Raw genomic sequence first — 17654 nt, forward strand, 5'->3', positions numbered from 1 at the left:
GAGGCTTTTTGTTAGGTGGAATAGTTTTTAATTTTGATAATTTCATTTATTATTTTTTGTAATTTTAGTGTTTATTATTTTTTTTATTTTTTCGTAGTATTAGTTTTTTTTAATTTGTAGTTTATTTTATTTTATTAGAATAGTTATGTTAAGTTTTTATTTCACAGGTAAGTTTTTATTTATTTAAACATAGTTATATCGTAACTTTTAATTTAAAGTTAAAGGGGGGTGTTATTTGATTTACGAGTTAATAGGTTTAGTTTATTAGTTGTGATGTGGGCCAGTGGTTTAGGGGTTAATCACTTTATTTAGTGTTGGCAATGTTGGGGAGTGGGGGATTAGGGGTTATTCAATTTATTTAGGTGTCGTCGATGTTGGGGGAGGCGCATTAGGGGTTAATAATTATATTTAGTGTTGGGAGTGGCGTTTTAGGAGTTAATAACTTTTATTAGTGTCGGCAATGTCGGGGGGCGGCGGACTAGGGGTGTTTAGACTAGGGGGTTATGTTAGGGTGTTAGATTTAAACGTAACTTTCTTTCCCCCATTGACATCAATGGGGTTGCGTTACGGTGATCGCCATTCCATGATCGCAGGTGTTAGTTTTTTTTCTAACACTCTCTCCCCATTGTCTATGGGGGAAAGCATCCACGAGCACGTAAACTCAGCCCTTGGCTTTTGTGCACCATAACGCACAGCACAAGGAGGCTTTTCAGTAACTCGTAATGGCAGCGATATGGAAAGAGCAATAACGCAAATTCGTTGGTGTTATTTTTGCACCCTGTTTAAAGCAAAACTCGTAATCTAGGTGTAAGTTAGGAATCTCCTACTGACAATGTAAATGTTCTTCCTGGGTTTCAGTACAGATGCAGTTGAGAACAAGGCTACATCCACTATTCATATACTTGCACAGGTCACACTCCCTAGCATATACATCCTTCCTACAAGGTATGGACGTCCCTCCTGCGGATAAAATAGAAGACCTCATCTCTTATTACACATTCTGCTGTGCTGATAACTGTATATGGGGGGAGGAAATCTCATACCTATTAGAGTTCCTACGGTCCTGTATGTCAATAGACAAAAACAAAAAACAAACAAAAAACTAAATATTTATCACTTTTTTTTAATAGAACAAAATGTTGCAAATCTTGAAGTGAATAAACAAGTTTGATCAAACTTTCAAACATACTTTACTCATATATGATTTTTTGATTAGATGCTAGCATATTTACACACACAAAACACAAACAAGACAGTAGCTTCTCTAAAAGAAAAGAAAATGGAATGTTGTAGGATAGTCAAAGCTTAATCACATTTGTTATTTGGCTTCTACAGCGAGTAAACAAAACTGGAAACTATAATACTTACCAACACCTCCATATCTTGGCTCATGTTAATAAGTAGCCCTCAATAAAAGAAACCTGAAGCCTGAAATACGACCCTTCCAGATGAGTATAAACTCTCTCCTGTTACTGACAAACTTATATTTGACATGACCAAGAAGCGGGCAAGGGAAATGTGAAACAGGTATATTTAAAGGGACATTAAACCCAAACATTTTCTTTCATGATTCAGACAGAGAATACAATTTTAATCAACATTCCAATTTACTTCTATTATCTAATTTGCTTCATTCTTTAGATATCCTTTCTTAAAGAAATAGCAATGCACATGGGTGAGCCAATCACATGAGGAAAATATGTGCAGCCACCAACCAGAAGCTACTGAGCCTACCTAGATATGCTTTTCAGGAAGGAATATCAAGAGAATGAAGCAAATTAGATCTCTATCTAAATCATGAGAAAAAAAAATAGGGTTTAATGTCCCTTTAAGTAGAAAAAAATGACTGCAAAGTTTATAAACTTTTGCAAGCCGAGTCATACATACAAAAGGGACAATGAATATAAATATGTGCCATTAAATAATAAAAAAAATAATTAAATAATAAAAAAAAATGTTTTAAAACCTCCAACAGTCAACCAAAAATATTATTTAAAAAATACTTGCGTTCCAAGGCTCTGTAGACATCCTACAGTAAACCCATCATCTGCAGCTAAGAAAGAATATAGGAGACAAAACACAGCCTTAAGACACCATTTGCAAAGAACATACTGCAGTTTTATACTTCCTACCGCATAAAGCTTCCAAGTCTGAAGCTCTTCAAACCATATACAAGTCTATCAAAAGAATCTTCTTAAATGTTAAACTAAACAATTATGCATAGGTACAAATAGATGAGGAAGTAGTATCAGCAAAGCCAATCATTTCATAGACCCACGGAGGAGTGGGAAATCTGTTACAGAAAACTGGTTGCATATGTTTCAAAAGGTAATTTATTATGACCATAGTTACTGATACTCCTCTGATAGTTAAAGGGACAGAACATGTTACCTAATAAATGTAATCAACTTAGTTCTTGGAGGTAATAAACAAAAAAAAAAAAATACCTTTAAACATAATTGCCAAAATTTACCTTTAAAAGAGTTTTCTTGCAGGTGTGACTGGCCTACCTCCTGGTAAAGTTTATATTTTATTTAAATTAGCTACCGAGCGAAAAGTTATTTCACTGCGCGTTTAAAGAAACAGCTGCAAAGGATTTGAGAAGACAAAGAGAATACCAGCTACACCCTGGTGAAATATTCAAGTTCCTACTTAGCGGCATATATTTAACCGCAAAGATCACATTGATAACTAGAATTCCTTTTTCTACTTATCCTACAAACTTTCTACTTATCCCACAAACTTTCTACTTATCCCACAACCACATTTCAGTACCCAGATCGGTCACTGACCGACATCAAAGAAACCTGGGAACAACGGACCGGAGAGGCACGCAAATATTCCACATCAGGAGGTCATCCAACAACCATACCATCGTGATCGGTCACTGAACGACAGACAAACCACAGAATAGAAAAACCGGAGATACTTAAAAAACATCAGCAAACGGTTAGCACCTAACCGCAACGAAGATCCCACCAAGAAATCCTTAAGAGCGCGATCGGTCACTGACCGACAAAGGACAAGATAACAAAGCGGCCACGACAACTACACAAGCATTTACATAAAAGTGAAATTCCTCGCAGCAAACAGATAAGCCCACCTAACAAGAGGAAACCAAAGCGGCATTTATTTAACCGCCAGCAGCGCATATAGAACTGACATCAGCAAATTATTGGCATAGCAAAAGTGATATCAAACAGATACACTTTAAGGTACTAATTTGTATACTTGTATCACAGTGTGATAAAAATCGCACCAACATACCTCTACATTTGATATATAGTTACCTAAGATAAGATCTCAATTGCACAGCTTAACTTGAAACAAAGTATCCTATATGAACTATACAGCAACTATTGTCTTATCCACTATTAAATTGTATTTACAAACATTTTGTTAGAATTACAACTTGTGATAAACCTATAACTGTATAAATTGCAAGATTTCAACGATATTATTTTAATTTAATTTTTATATATTCATATATTTTTATATATTACGTACATTTTATACATAGATACATAGAGACACTGGTGTCATTTTTTAAACTTTGAAGGAATTTGTAATAATATTTGTTTAATTGTACTTTTAGCATCACTATTATTGGGTAAATTTACCATAATCAAATAAAGTATAATATATATTCTTTTTTTAAAAAGTTTCTACATCCAATTTTTTCCATAAGAGAATATAAAATTAGTACTCATCAAAACATTAACATATATTGAGCCCACATATTATCACACATATTTACAGTAAGACACATTGGGAATAGCAACTTGGTTTGCGCCACCTACCACAACTAATTAAAAGAAACAAGCGCCTACGCAGCAGCTTGACATGTAACGGGAGTATAACCTGTGGATCACTATGCTGATGGTATAGCAAGCCATTGTTTTCATTGCTAGAGGATCGTTTGTTTGCAATTCTTCTAGCAAGAATTAACTTAACCCACAACATAAAAACGTATATAAAATATAAGTATTTGATGTTTAAAAGTTTACATTTTTATTAATATTGCAATTAAAAAAGGCTTTAAAAACCTACTAGTTATTACAAGTGGCATTTTTATTACTGAATTTAGCCACCAATCAGCAAGAGCTATCCAGGTGCTGAACCAAAAATGGGCCGGCTCCTAAGCTTACATTCCTGCTTTTCAAATAAAGCTACCAAGAGAATGAAGAAAAATTGATAATAGGAGTAAAATTAGAAAGTTGCTCAAAATTGTATGCTCTATCTAAATCATGAAAGAAAAATGTGGGTTTCATATCCCTTTAAAGTGCTGGCAGAATTGCTTTTTTCATGTTACTATAAACATTATTATGCATACCAGTAAGTAGGGATGGGCGAATGTGCTGAACAAATAGTCTTGTGGACATTTGTTTTGGACAATCGAATGAAAAGCCATTAGTATTCAGTAATCAAATGTTATTTCCAGTTTTCGAATGTTCAGAATTAGATTGAATATTCACATTTGAAATTTTGACTGTAACATTCGATTTAACAAATACTATTCAGAATTGAAATAGTTTATGTGGTAGGGAATTTGGTAAATTGATAATAATAGCTAGACATATAGCAATTCAAACGTTTCTATTTTGAATACTGCATAATTCAAATATTACATTTAAAGAGAGCATTAGAAATACTATTACATTAAACAAATGTTAGAATGCTGTACAAACATTAGAAACAAACGAACAAATGTGTTAAAATTCATTTCATTTTTTGAATGTTGAAAAACATTCGCCAATATCTACCAGTAAGTTGTGGGGCATATACGTCTGGGTGAGCACGGGACAAAGCTCGGTTTGAGCCGTTCCCTTTTAGATGGCGGAACTGTTCACTTTCAATTCGTTTTAAAAAAAAGCTGCTGGAAGAGGGTGGACAGCAACATCAGCATAATAGAACTATAATTATTATTATCGGTTATTTGTAGAGCGCCAACAGATTCCGCAGCGCTAATAGATTCCGCAGCGCTAACTATAAAGGTGTTTCTTCATAATTAAAGGCAGATTTTAAAACTATTTTACAAACTTCTTTTACATATTTGCCTTTAAAAGGGACAGTTAATGTTAGGAAAATGTGGGGCATTAATGCAGTACTTAAACACCTTGTAATTACAAGAAATAGAAATGGCTCAGTTTTCAGAGCTATATTATATGCAAAGGTGACAAAATAAATAATGAAAGTATACCGCAATTATTTATTTTTAAATTTTTAAACTCTAACCATTATATTCTTTATTTGGAAGAGTCCATCTGGGCTTTACTTCACAAACAAGGAGGCTAAACACTATCATATATTTAGTTAATTTTTTTTTTTTTATTGTTTTGCATTTGTTATCTGATAAGCCAATTAGGGACAGATATGTAGGTTAGCCTTGAGAAGTCAGCAGGGAGATGACTTCAAGAACTTCAACTTCTTAGCATTAGAAATTGCTCAGTTTTGTTAGCTAAATTATATGCAAAGGTGACAAAATAAATAATGAAAGCATACGGCAAACTTTTTATATAAAAATCTCAAGCTGTTTACTGTCCCTTTAAATGGATTTACCCTTATGCTTAATTACTTGAAAGTGATGTAGCATATACAGTACATAAAAATCTGACTAGAAAATAGCACACAAATAGCTCTATGTCAAAAAAGCAAGACATTTTACCATAAATGTCCCCACTACCACATCCCACTGTAGATAACTCTAAGAATCCACTACAGATACTTGTCCTTGGCCTAGCAAGGTAGCATGCATCTGACTTGTGCAGGCACAGTCACTTTATTTTCCTTCTAAATTCAAAATTTTACAAGATCACTGGAGAAAGCCCACAAAACCACAGCAAAGTGTGAACTCATCAATGATAATGCGGATTGGCTTTTTGTTGTCACCATGCAGATGAAAGCAGAAAGTGTAGATGAATGAGAACTGCTCACTAGTTACTCTGGTAAATTGATCTTGGTTTAAATAAAAAAAAAAAACACCTTGCTATATGCAACATTTTGGACATATTTGTATGTCTGAATTTAAAAAATAAATCAAACAAAGTAAATAAAGAAAATCCTAAGTATACATCATTAAAGGTTTTTATTTTCACGATTTCATCAGGGATAACGGAACATTTATGTTGAGTGATGTCTCTTTAGGAAAAATAATAAAAAATAATTTGTTGTGCTTTGTGCTTGATTTGTTTATAGTAGGGCGTTTGACATATGCATAAGAAATTAGTGACTTTGTAAAATAACATTTAAACCTGCTAGAAGAGGCAACAGAGTTACACAGCATTTAAAAAGCCATTAAACACTAAATATATTTCATTCACTTCCATATGGGTGTCGCCATTTTAGAACCTAGGTTACCCAATAGCTGTATATTATCTCATCCTGGATGTACAATTTTCTAGTTAAAGGGACAGTATACACTCATTTTCATATAACTGCATGTAATACACTACTATAAAGAATAAGATGCACAGATACTGATATAAAAATCCAGTATAAAACTGTTTAAAAACTTACTTAGAAGCTGTCAGTTTGGCTCTGTTGAAAAGGTAGCTGGAAAGCCCACTGCGAGTGGTAAATAAGACACTACCCCCTCCCCCTTCTTTTGCATATGAAAAGACCCTTTACACAAACAGGAGTAAGCTGGAGAAGGTAGTTGACGGTATTCACATAAAACTTTGGGGCTTGGTTAAGAGTCTGAAAATCAGAGCAATGTTATTTATAAATAAGCAAAACTATAAAAAATTTTAAAACAAAAACTTTATGGGCTATATAAATAGATCATCTACAAAACATTTATGCAAAGAAAAAATGAGTGTATAATGTCCCTTTAAAGTGAAAGTAAATTTTGACAGTCTACAATTGTTATTGTTTAAAAAGAAAGATAATCCCTTTTTTACCCATTCCCCAGTTTTGCATAACCAACACAGTTATATTTATGTTTTTTACCTCTGTGATTATCTTGTAGCTAAGCCTCTGCAAACTGCCCCTTTATTTCAGTTCTTTTGACAGACTTGCAGTTTAGCCAATCAGTGATGGCTCCCAGGTAACTTCACGTGCATGAGCACAGTGTTATCTATATGAAAAACATGAACTAACACCCTCTAGTGGTGAAAAACCTGTTAAAATGCATTCTTAAGAGGCGGCCTTCAAGGTCTAAGAAATTAGCATATGAGCCTCCTAGGTTAAGCTTTCAACTAAGAATACCAAGAGAACAAAGAAAAATTGGTGATAAAAGTAAATTGGAAAATTGTTTAAAATTACATGCCCAATCTGAATCATGAAAGTTTTTTTTTGGACTAGACTGTCCCTTTAATGCTATTCCTTAATCTTATGTATAGTATTACAATCACTAACTTTTTATTTTAAAATTCATTTGTCTTTTGTATATTTTTATATTTCAAATCTCATACCGTTTTCTGTACATTCTCTGCCCACCAGCTCATTTCCTGCTTCTTCTCCCTTACACGTAAGAGCGGTCCCACCCGCTCTTACGTTGTACCTCTGTGCGCATTCCTGTGAAGCCTCGTATATTGTGCATGCGTAACAAAGATGATCTCTATTGTGATACATATTGAATCTGGAGATTTGCGTGTAGTAAGACAATACGCATGCGTGTCTCATGAACGCGCTCTGATATAGAGGCAGAGAATTCAATGAGACACGCATGCGTATTTGATAATGTGAGCATATAGTGAAGCTGTTGGGACGCCAGTGGGGGACCAATAACAAGAACAAAGTTGATATACGTCATTTTAATATCCAATTTTTTTTTTATCCAGGCAGAGAGACGTCGGAAAACCATATTGTTTTCAAAGGTACATTACGAAGAGAATTAAAGGGACAGTCTAGGCCAAAATAAACTTTCATGATTCAGATAGAGCATGTAATTTTAAACAATTTTCAATTTACTGCTATCACCAATTTTGCTTTGTTCTCTTGGTATTCTTAGTTGAAAGCTTAACTTAGGAGGTTCATATGCTAATTTCTTAGACCTTGAAGCCCATCTCTTTCAGATTGCATTTTAACAGTTTTTCACCACTAGAGGGTGTTAGTTCACGTATTTCATATAGATAAAACTGTGCTCGTGCACGTGAAGTTATCTGTGAGCAGGCACTGATTGGCTAGACTGCAAGTCTGTCAAAAGAACTGAAAAAAGGGGCAGTTTGCAGAGGCTTAGATACAAGATAATCACAGAGGTTAAAATTATATTATTATAACTGTGTTGGTTATGCAAAACTGGGGAATGGGCAATAAAGGGATTATCTATCTTTTAAAACAATAAAAATTCTGGTGTAGACTGTCCCTTTAATATTTTAAAACATTTATGAATTAAAGTTAAACTATTTTTCAATATTCTTTGCGATTCTGCTTACGTGGACATGATAGTTTACTTTTCCTTTAATGCCATAAATATAAATGAAAGAAAGAAAAAAGAAAGGATATTTCCATAAGCAAATATAAGGGCTCATACCTGTATTTTAAGTTACATAATCATTTACCAACAATATAAAGATAATTATTCTTGGTTAGAGGAGTTGCATTGTAGTCAAAACTGAAATGCACATTAGTGTATTTTGATTTCAACAGAAGTATTTTTGCAATGCATCATTATTATTGCACTAAGCTTTTACCATGCACAGGATAAACAAACATATGTACATATGCTCTGTACACCCACATTTAAACACTGTGGGGCAGATTTATCAATGGCCGAACAGGGAGCCTGAAGGTTCCCTGGAAACAGTAGTTATGAAGCAGCGGTCTTAAGACCACTGCTACTTAACTGGTCCGCCTGCTCTGAGGCCGCGGGACAGCAATCTGTGCGATCCTATATGATCGGGCTGATTGACACCCCTGCTAACGGCCGGTTGGCAGCGAATCTGCAGGGGGCGGCATTGCACAAGCAGTTTACCAGAACTGCTTGTGCAATGTTAAAGGGACAGTCTAGTCCAAAAAAAACTTTCATGATTCAGATAGGGCATGCAATTTTTAAACAATTTTCCAATTTACTTTTATCACCAATTTTTCTTTGTTCTCTTGGTATTCTTAGTTGAAAGCTTAACCTAGGGAGGTGCATATGCTAATTTCTTAGACCTTGAAGGCCGCCTCTTAAGAATGCATTTTAACAGGTTTTTCACCACTAGAGGGTGTTAGTTCATGTTTTTCATATAGATAACACTGTGCTCGTGCACGTGAAGTTACCTGGGAGCCATCACTGATTGGCCTAAACTGCAAGTCTGTCAAAAGAACTGAAATAAAGGGGCAGTCTGCAGAGGCTTAGATACAAGATAATCACAGAGGTAAAAAAATATATAAATATAACTGTGTTGGTTTATGCAAAACTAGGGAATGGGTAAACAAGGGATTATCTATCTTTTAAAATAATAACAATTCTGGTGTAGACTGTCCCTTTAAATGTCCCAGTGTATGCTGTCAGCATTCATCAATGTCTGTCGGACATGATACATTACAGCGTATCATGTCGGACAGACATTGATAATTTGGCCCCTGTGCCTGTTAAAGTGCCAGTGAGGTGTGTATTGCATTGGCTATGAGATAATTTGCTTATACATATATATTGCAATTTTTTGGTCATTCAAAACACACCCGATTTGCACTTCATCTTTATAAACAGTGTCCCTTAAATAGATAACCATTAGAATTATGTTCCTTTTCTTTGTTAGAAATACATTATTAGCGACTAACACTGGGAGAGACAAAAACTATTTCCCTTTACAGCTTGTGATTTATGTATTGAGTATTAAGGAAAACAATAAAATGTAGAATTTTCCGTTTTAATTATAGGTGTGATTAAGACAGACAAAAGAGCAGTGTATTGAATACATTTTCTAAGTCACTATAAAAAAAATAGGAGGGGCTACGTATGTTAAAAATGCTAGGAAATAAATTAAGGGAAATTACATTATTAGGAATTACCCTGGGACAATTAGAAGGGGAACATTATATGCACTAAGGGAGGGAGACGAGGCCATCTGTATCCCATAACTGCAGGGATTTATTCTGATAATAATCTGATTCAACATACAATATTTCCTAGGCAATGAGACATAAGCCCACAGTTGTCAGCTGTTCTATCAGTAACAACCCAAGTGTCATCTTTACCCACAGGTAATGAATTAGAAGTACCACACAGAGGAGCACTAGCAAGACTAGACAGGAAGAATAATGGCAGCAGACGAAAATACAGATGGAACAGCAGCGCATGCAGGCTCTGTGTGAGGAAATTAAAAGTTAAGGTGCAAACAAGGTCATATAGAATAGTGCACAATGCCCTCCGCAGGACACGCAGAAGGTATTCCTGCCGCACATCTGTCATCTGGGTTAGGTGCAGCCTGATTGTGACACAGGAGGATGGATTTTCCTCCTCTAAACATTGCTATGCACAGCTGAAAATGGGACAGAAAGCAATTATCACTTTAGTTTGTGTGCATTACAATTATAGCTGATGGTAAAATGACCACAAATAGTGGCACACTATCAAAATATATTTTTAGCAAAAGCTAACACTTAAATGCAAATTTTATTGCAGAACCAATTATAAGCATTGGATTCCCAGTTTTTGTAAGCACTAATTAGATGATTGGATTGATGGTTGGAGAGGGGAATTTTCTGTAACTTTAAAAACACTACTAATATACAAATGACTGACTTGTTCTCAAAAGCTTGTGGCCAATGAGAACACTGCAGTGTGTTCCAATTTAGTAATATTGTATTAATGGTTATAAATGAAAGCCAAAAAATAAATAAAACTGAATGCATAAAATTAGTTCTCATTCACATTTTCATCAACAAGAAAAGAAGGTCCTATGTAAATTGAGATTGCTTTTATTCGATAAGGATGTAGCACAGTGATTAATATTGGTTTCTTTACCTCATCTGCACTGATTTGCATCCAATCTCTAGCCTGTGGTAGCCGACAGATCAATTTTTAATAGAAACAGCTGTTTAAAGATTAGCTGTGGTGCTACAATATTATTTCAATCACACTTGGCTTTTCAAACTTAGCTCTAGAAATTCAGTAAGTGGTAGAGGTAAAAAAACAAAACAAAAAAAAACACGTTATCTAACAAAAGGTTTTCGCTCGCATGCTAACCCGATGTGAGCTAACCGCTGAAGTTAGAATATCGTGACCGCGGTTAATGTATTCCCCCATAAAAGTCAATGGAGAAAAAAAAAGTGGGGGAAAAAACCTAGCACCCTAATTGTGAGCAAACCCGATTACATATTCAAAAGAGTGCTAACCCAACATGAAATCATCAATATTTCACATTACAATGTTCTTTACATAGCAGAATATATTCTATTTATTAATAAATACATATTTCTACATATATCTGATGGTATTTTGGTACAATATATATCTATACCTATATATATATTTATATATATAATCCAATAATTGCACTCTATGGATTTAAAGCACAGCAACTTTAATGTGTGACGTTTCGGAGCATTTACCCCTTTCTCAGACCACCATAAAGGTAACAAAACAGTGCTTATATATTAAAACAGACTCATCCTACTTATTTAATCATATTGTTAAATATAAAACAAAAGTATTTTATATTTAACAATATGATTAAATAAGTTGTGCACTGATGATATTTAACACATATCCTGATATTGTTGTATTTGTATGTATATGTTTTGTGTATATTATCACCTGAATTGAATGTAATTAGTATCAACTGTGATACCTTTGTGATTGGTTGTAGAGGAAGTAGGAGGAATCTGTTTGAATATATAAGCACTGTTTTGTTCACTTTATGGTTGTCTGAGGAAGGGGTGAATGCTCCGAAACGTCACACATTAAAGTTGCTGTGGTTTGAATCCAGAGAGTGCAATTATTGGATTTTGTATACTGTGGTATCTTGCACCCTGGTATTTGTCTTTCCAGCGAGTGGGAGTGCGCTCTCTACCAATGTGTGTGTGTGTGTGTGTGATATATATATACATATACATACATACATACGCACCCACACACACACAGTATATATATATATATATATATATATAAATATCTATTTAAAAATACTTAGAACATATTCTGCTATGTAGAGACCACTGGAATGTGAATTATTAACATTAAACACACACTTGACTGCAAAGGGCTCCAAAGCACTTATATATAAGTCTATAAATGTATGCATATGTATTAATGTGTCTATATGTGTATATATGTCTATAAATACATATATACACATATAAATACATACATATGTGCACACATATAAACACACACACACACACACACACACATATATATATATATATATATATATATATATATATATATATATATATATACACAAACACACACATATTTAGATATGTATATATCTCTATGTTAAAGCCCTTTGCCTGAGACCTCATATCTTTGAGCCCTTATAACTTTTTTTGTGTAATTTTTTAATACTTTTTATTACATAGTGTTATTATGAATCTGATATTGCTTGTGTGTAAATGTTAGTTTTTTTTGTAATCTGGCCATAAGTGAGAAGATAAAAATGTATCTAGTTTTGGGGGTAGTGGGCATCAGAAATATACAGGCATAAATAATATATTGTAACAGATTCACCGAAGGTGACTTAAATAGATATTAAATCCAATATTTTGTTATGGTTTAGATAGATCATACAATTTTATCTTTCCAACATCAGTGGTACATGTCAGAAATGTTGGTTCAGAAATACATATTAATGCATGAAAAAGTTTTATGCTAAAACTTAACGCATATTAAATTTGATATTATATTTTTAGCAACCAAATATAGACCATATTCCCTGTCAAAACCACTACATATCAGTATGCAATCATCATTTTTAGAATATTTTTCAGAAACACATGCTTTAAGTATTTTTGTTTTGCTATGAGAAGCTGCGGAAGTTCTTTCACGGACACATAACAGAGCCAGGAAGATGTACAATGATCTGTGTGGGTCTAGTGGAAAGTGGTAATACTGGACTTCCATCAAGGGTGATGTAAAATTTCAAAATCTCATTCAAATTTGTGAAATGTTACTGTGTAAACAGAAATATATATTCCTCTTGAGGTTTCATTAGATATTACAAAAGATGCTGATTTTATGTACTTTACATAAATATCACCTATTTTGTGTGTTCAAATAATCTGATTTGGATAGATTTTATTACATTTATGTAAGGATATTTATCTATTTAAGAAATATTCGGCTAGATTACGAGTTGTGCGTTAGGGTTAAAAAGAAGCGTTGAGAGGTCCCAACGCTGCTTTTTAACGCCCGCTGGTATGTCTTGAAGTTACAGGCTCACCACTCACTTTTTTTGCCAGACTCGGAAATACCGCAAATCCACTTACGTCAATTGCGTATCCTATATTTTCAGTGGGACTTGCATAGCGCCGGTATTACGAGTCTAACCAAAAGTGAGCGGTAGACCCTCTCCTGTCAAGACTGGTACCGCATTTTGACGTAAGTAGTTAAGAGTTGTACACTACAACGCCGCAGCATAAAACTCTGAACTAAAGTGCTAAAATGTACACTAACACCCATAAACTACCTATTAACCCTTAAACCGAGCCGCCCCCCCCCCCCCCCACATCGCAAACACTAAAATAAATTTTTTAACACCTAATCTGCCGAACCGGACATCTCATCCACTATAATAAACATATTAACCCCTAAACCTCCGCACTCCCGCCTTGCAAACACTATTTAAATATTATTAACCCCTAATCTGCCTGCCCTAACATCGCCACCACCTACCTACATTTATTAACCCCTAATCTGCCGCCCCCAACGTCACCGCCACTATATTAAATGTATTAACCCCTAAACCTATGTCTAACCCTACCCCCCCCTACTTAAATATAATTTAAATAAATATAAATACAATTAATACAATTCACTAAATTATTCCTATTTAAAACTAAATACTCACCTAATAGTTACATTGTAGCTATCTTAGGGTTTATTTTTATTTTACAGGCAACTTTGTATTTATTTTAACTAGGTACAATAGTTATTAAATAGTTATTAACTATTTAATAACTACCTAGTTAAAATAAATACAAATTTACCTGTAAAATAAAACCTAACCTATGTTACAATTACACCTAACACTACACTATAATTAAATTAATTACCTAAACTAAATACAATTAATTACAATTTAAAAAGGATGCTCTGCGTCGGATGTCTTGAAGATGGACTCGCTCCACGCCGGATGGATGAAGATAGAAGATGCCGTCTGGATGAAGACTTCTGCCCGTCTGGAGGACCTCTTCTGCCCGGCTTGGATAAAGACGTCTCACGGTAGGGTGATCTTCAAGCGGTTAGTGTTAGGTTTTTTTAAGGGGGGATTGGGTGGGTTTTAGAGTAGGGTTGGTTGTGTGGGTGGTGGGTTTTAATGTTGGGGGGTATTTGTACTTTTTTTTTTTTTTTACAGGTAAAAGAGCTGATTACTTTGGGGCAATGCCCCGCAAAAGGCCCTTTTAAGGGCTATTTGTAATTTAGTGTAGGGTAGGGCTTTTTTTATTTTGGGGGGCTTTTTTATTTTGTTAGGGGGATTAGAGTAGGTGTAATTAGTTTAAAAATCTTGTAATTATTTTATTATTTTCTGTAATTTAGTAGGGTTTTTTTTCCGTACTTTAGATAATTTTTTTAAATTGTAATTAATTGTATTTAGTTTAGGGAATTTATTTAATTATAGTGTAGTGTTAGGTGTAATTGTAACATAGGTTAGGTTTTATTTTACAGGTAAATTTGTATTTATTTTAACTAGGTAGTTATTAAATAGTTAATAACTATTTAATAACTATTGTACCTAGTTAAAATAAATATAAAGTTGCCTGTAAAATAAAAATAAAGCCTAAGATAGCTACAATGTAACTATTAGTTATATTGTAGTTATCTTAGGGTTTATTTTATAGGCAAGTATTTCGTTTTAAATAGGAATAATTTAGTTAATGATTGTAATTTTATTTATATTTATTAAAATTATATTTCAGTTAGGGGCGTTAGGGTTAGACATAGGTTTAGGGGTTAATATGTTTATTATAGCGGCGGCGACGTTGTGGGCGGCAGATTAGGGGTTAATAAATGTAGTTAGGTTGCGGCTACATTGGGGGAGGCAGATTAGTGGTTAATAAATATAATGCAGGGTTTGGCGATGTTGGGGGCAGCAGATTAGGGGTTCATAAGTATAATATAGGTGGTGGCGGTGTCCGGGGCGGCAGATTAGCGGTTAATATTATAATGTAGGTGTTGCGATGTTGGGGGCGGCAGATTAGGGGTTAATAAGAGTAAGATTAGGGGTGTTTAGACTTGGGGTTCATGTTAGGGTGTTAGGTGCAGACATTAAAAGTATTTCCCCATAGGAATCAATGGGGCTGCGTTAGGAGTTTTACGCTGCTTTTTTGCAGGTGTTAGTTATTTTTTCAGCCGGCTCGTTGATTCCTATTGGGAAATCGTGCACAAGCACGTTTTACCCTGCTCACCGCTATCGTAAACAGAGCTGATATTGAAATGAGATGTGGAGCTAAATTTTGCTCTTCACTCACTTTTTTGCGGTTAACGCCGGGTTTGTAAAAACCCGTAATACCAGCTTTGTCTGCAAGTGAGCGGTGAGCTTAAACTGCTCGTTAGCACCGCACCCCTGTTAACGCAAAACTCGTAATCTAGGTGATTGTATTTTAATGGGACAGAAATATTCGATATGATAAATGCTCAAATGTAATCTTGGAGGACAGACCTAAAGTAGTGTGTCAATGTCTCATAGTGTAATTTAACACAGTTGTGCTGCTTTTCCTAGTTGTAAAACTATATTGTTATAATTTTTTATTATTTCAAAGTTTGGCTTTTATATCTGGCATTTCCAATTATTAAGATTGAAAGTTAAAGGGATAGTAAAGTCCAAATTAAACGTTCATGATACAGATAGGGCATGTTATTTTAAACAACTTTCTAATTTACTTTTATCATCAAATTTGCTTTGTTCTCTTGGTATTATTAGTTGAAAGGTAAACCTAGGTAGGCTCATATGCTTATTTCTAAGCCTTTAAAGGCTGCCTCTTCTCTGAATGCATTTCACAGTTTTTGACAGCTAGAGGGCGTCAGTTCATGTGTTTCATATAGATAACATTGTGCTCATGCAAGTGGAGTTATTTAAGAGTCAGCACTAATTGCCTGAAAAGCAAGTCTGTCAAAAGATCTGAGATAAGGAGGCAGTCTGCAAAAGCTTAGATACAAGGTAATTATAGAAGTAAAAAGTATATTTCTATATCAGTGTTGGTTAGACAAAAATTTAAACACACTTAGAAATATATGAATATGAATGATAACACTAAAACTTTTCTATCACTCATGGTTAGTGTTTGGCTGAAGCCATTTATTATCAATCAACTGTGTTAACTCTTTTTAAATCATAATGACAATAGAAACTACCCAAATGACCCTGATCAAAAGTTTACATACCCTGGTGATTTTGGCTTTATAACATGCACACAAGTTGATACAAAGGGGTTTGATTGGCTATTAAATGTAACCATACTCACCTGTGATCTGTTTGCTTGTAATTAGTGTGTGTGTATAAAAGGTCAATGAGTTTCTGGACTCCTGACAGACCCTTGCATCTTTCATCCAGTGCTGCACTAACGTTTCTGGAGTCATGGGGAAAGAAAAAGAATTGTCAAAGGATCTGTGGAAAAAAGGTAGTTGAACTGTATAAAACAGGAAAGGGATATAAAAGGATATCCAATGATTCGAGAATGCAACTCAGCAGTGTTCAAACTCTAATCAAGAAGTGGAAAATGAGGCGTTCTGTTTGATAACATACTGCATTCATCTTGCCATCAATTCTGACCAAATTTCCTGTGCCTTTGTAGCTCACACATCCCCAAAACATCAGCGATCCACCTCCGTGTTTCACAGTAGGAATGGTGCATCTTTCATCATAGGCCTTGTTGACTCCTCTCCAAATGTAGCGTTTATGGTTGTGGCCAAAAAGCTCAATTTTGGTCTCATCACTCCAAATGACTTTGTGCCAGAAGGTTTGAGGCTTGTCTCTGTGCTGTCTGGCATATTGTAAGTGGGATACTTTGTGGCATTTGCGTAGTAATTGCTTTCTTCTGGCAACTTGACCATGCAGCCCATCTTTCTTCAAGTGCCTCCTTATTGTGCATCTTAAAACAGCCACACCCCATGTCCTGTAATTCACCTGAAGTTATTTGTGGGTTTGTCTTTGCAACCCGAACAATTTTCCTGGCAGTTGTGGCTGAAATTTCAGTTGGTCTACCTGACCGTGGTTTGGTTTCAACAAAACCCCTAATTTTCCACTTCTTTATTAGAGTTTGAACACTGCTGATTTTCATTCCCAATTCCTTGGATATCTTTTTATATCCCTCTCCTGTTTTATACAGTTCAACTACCTTTTCCCGCAGATCCTTTGACAATTCTTTTGCTTTCCCCATGACTCACAATCCAGAATCGTCAGTGCAGCATTGGATGAAAGATGCAAGGGTCTGTCAGGAGTCCAGAAACTCATTGACCTTTTATACACACACACTAATTACAAGAAAACAGATCACTGAGGATGGTTACGTTTAATAGCCATTCAAACCCCTTTGTGTCTACTTGTGTGCATGTTATCAGGTCA

At 34.7% G+C, this 17654-nt stretch overlaps 1 protein-coding gene across 4 annotated transcripts in view; it reads right to left on the bottom strand.

Annotated features, from left to right (window-relative positions):
- Nucleotides 1-17654, bottom strand: part of DPF3 (double PHD fingers 3) — a 635732-nt gene that overhangs the window by 240339 nt on the left and 377739 nt on the right. The window lies entirely within an intron of this gene.

This window comes from Bombina bombina, chromosome 1 (assembly GCF_027579735.1).
Source record: "Bombina bombina isolate aBomBom1 chromosome 1, aBomBom1.pri, whole genome shotgun sequence".
Lineage (NCBI taxonomy): Eukaryota > Metazoa > Chordata > Amphibia > Anura > Bombinatoridae > Bombina > Bombina bombina.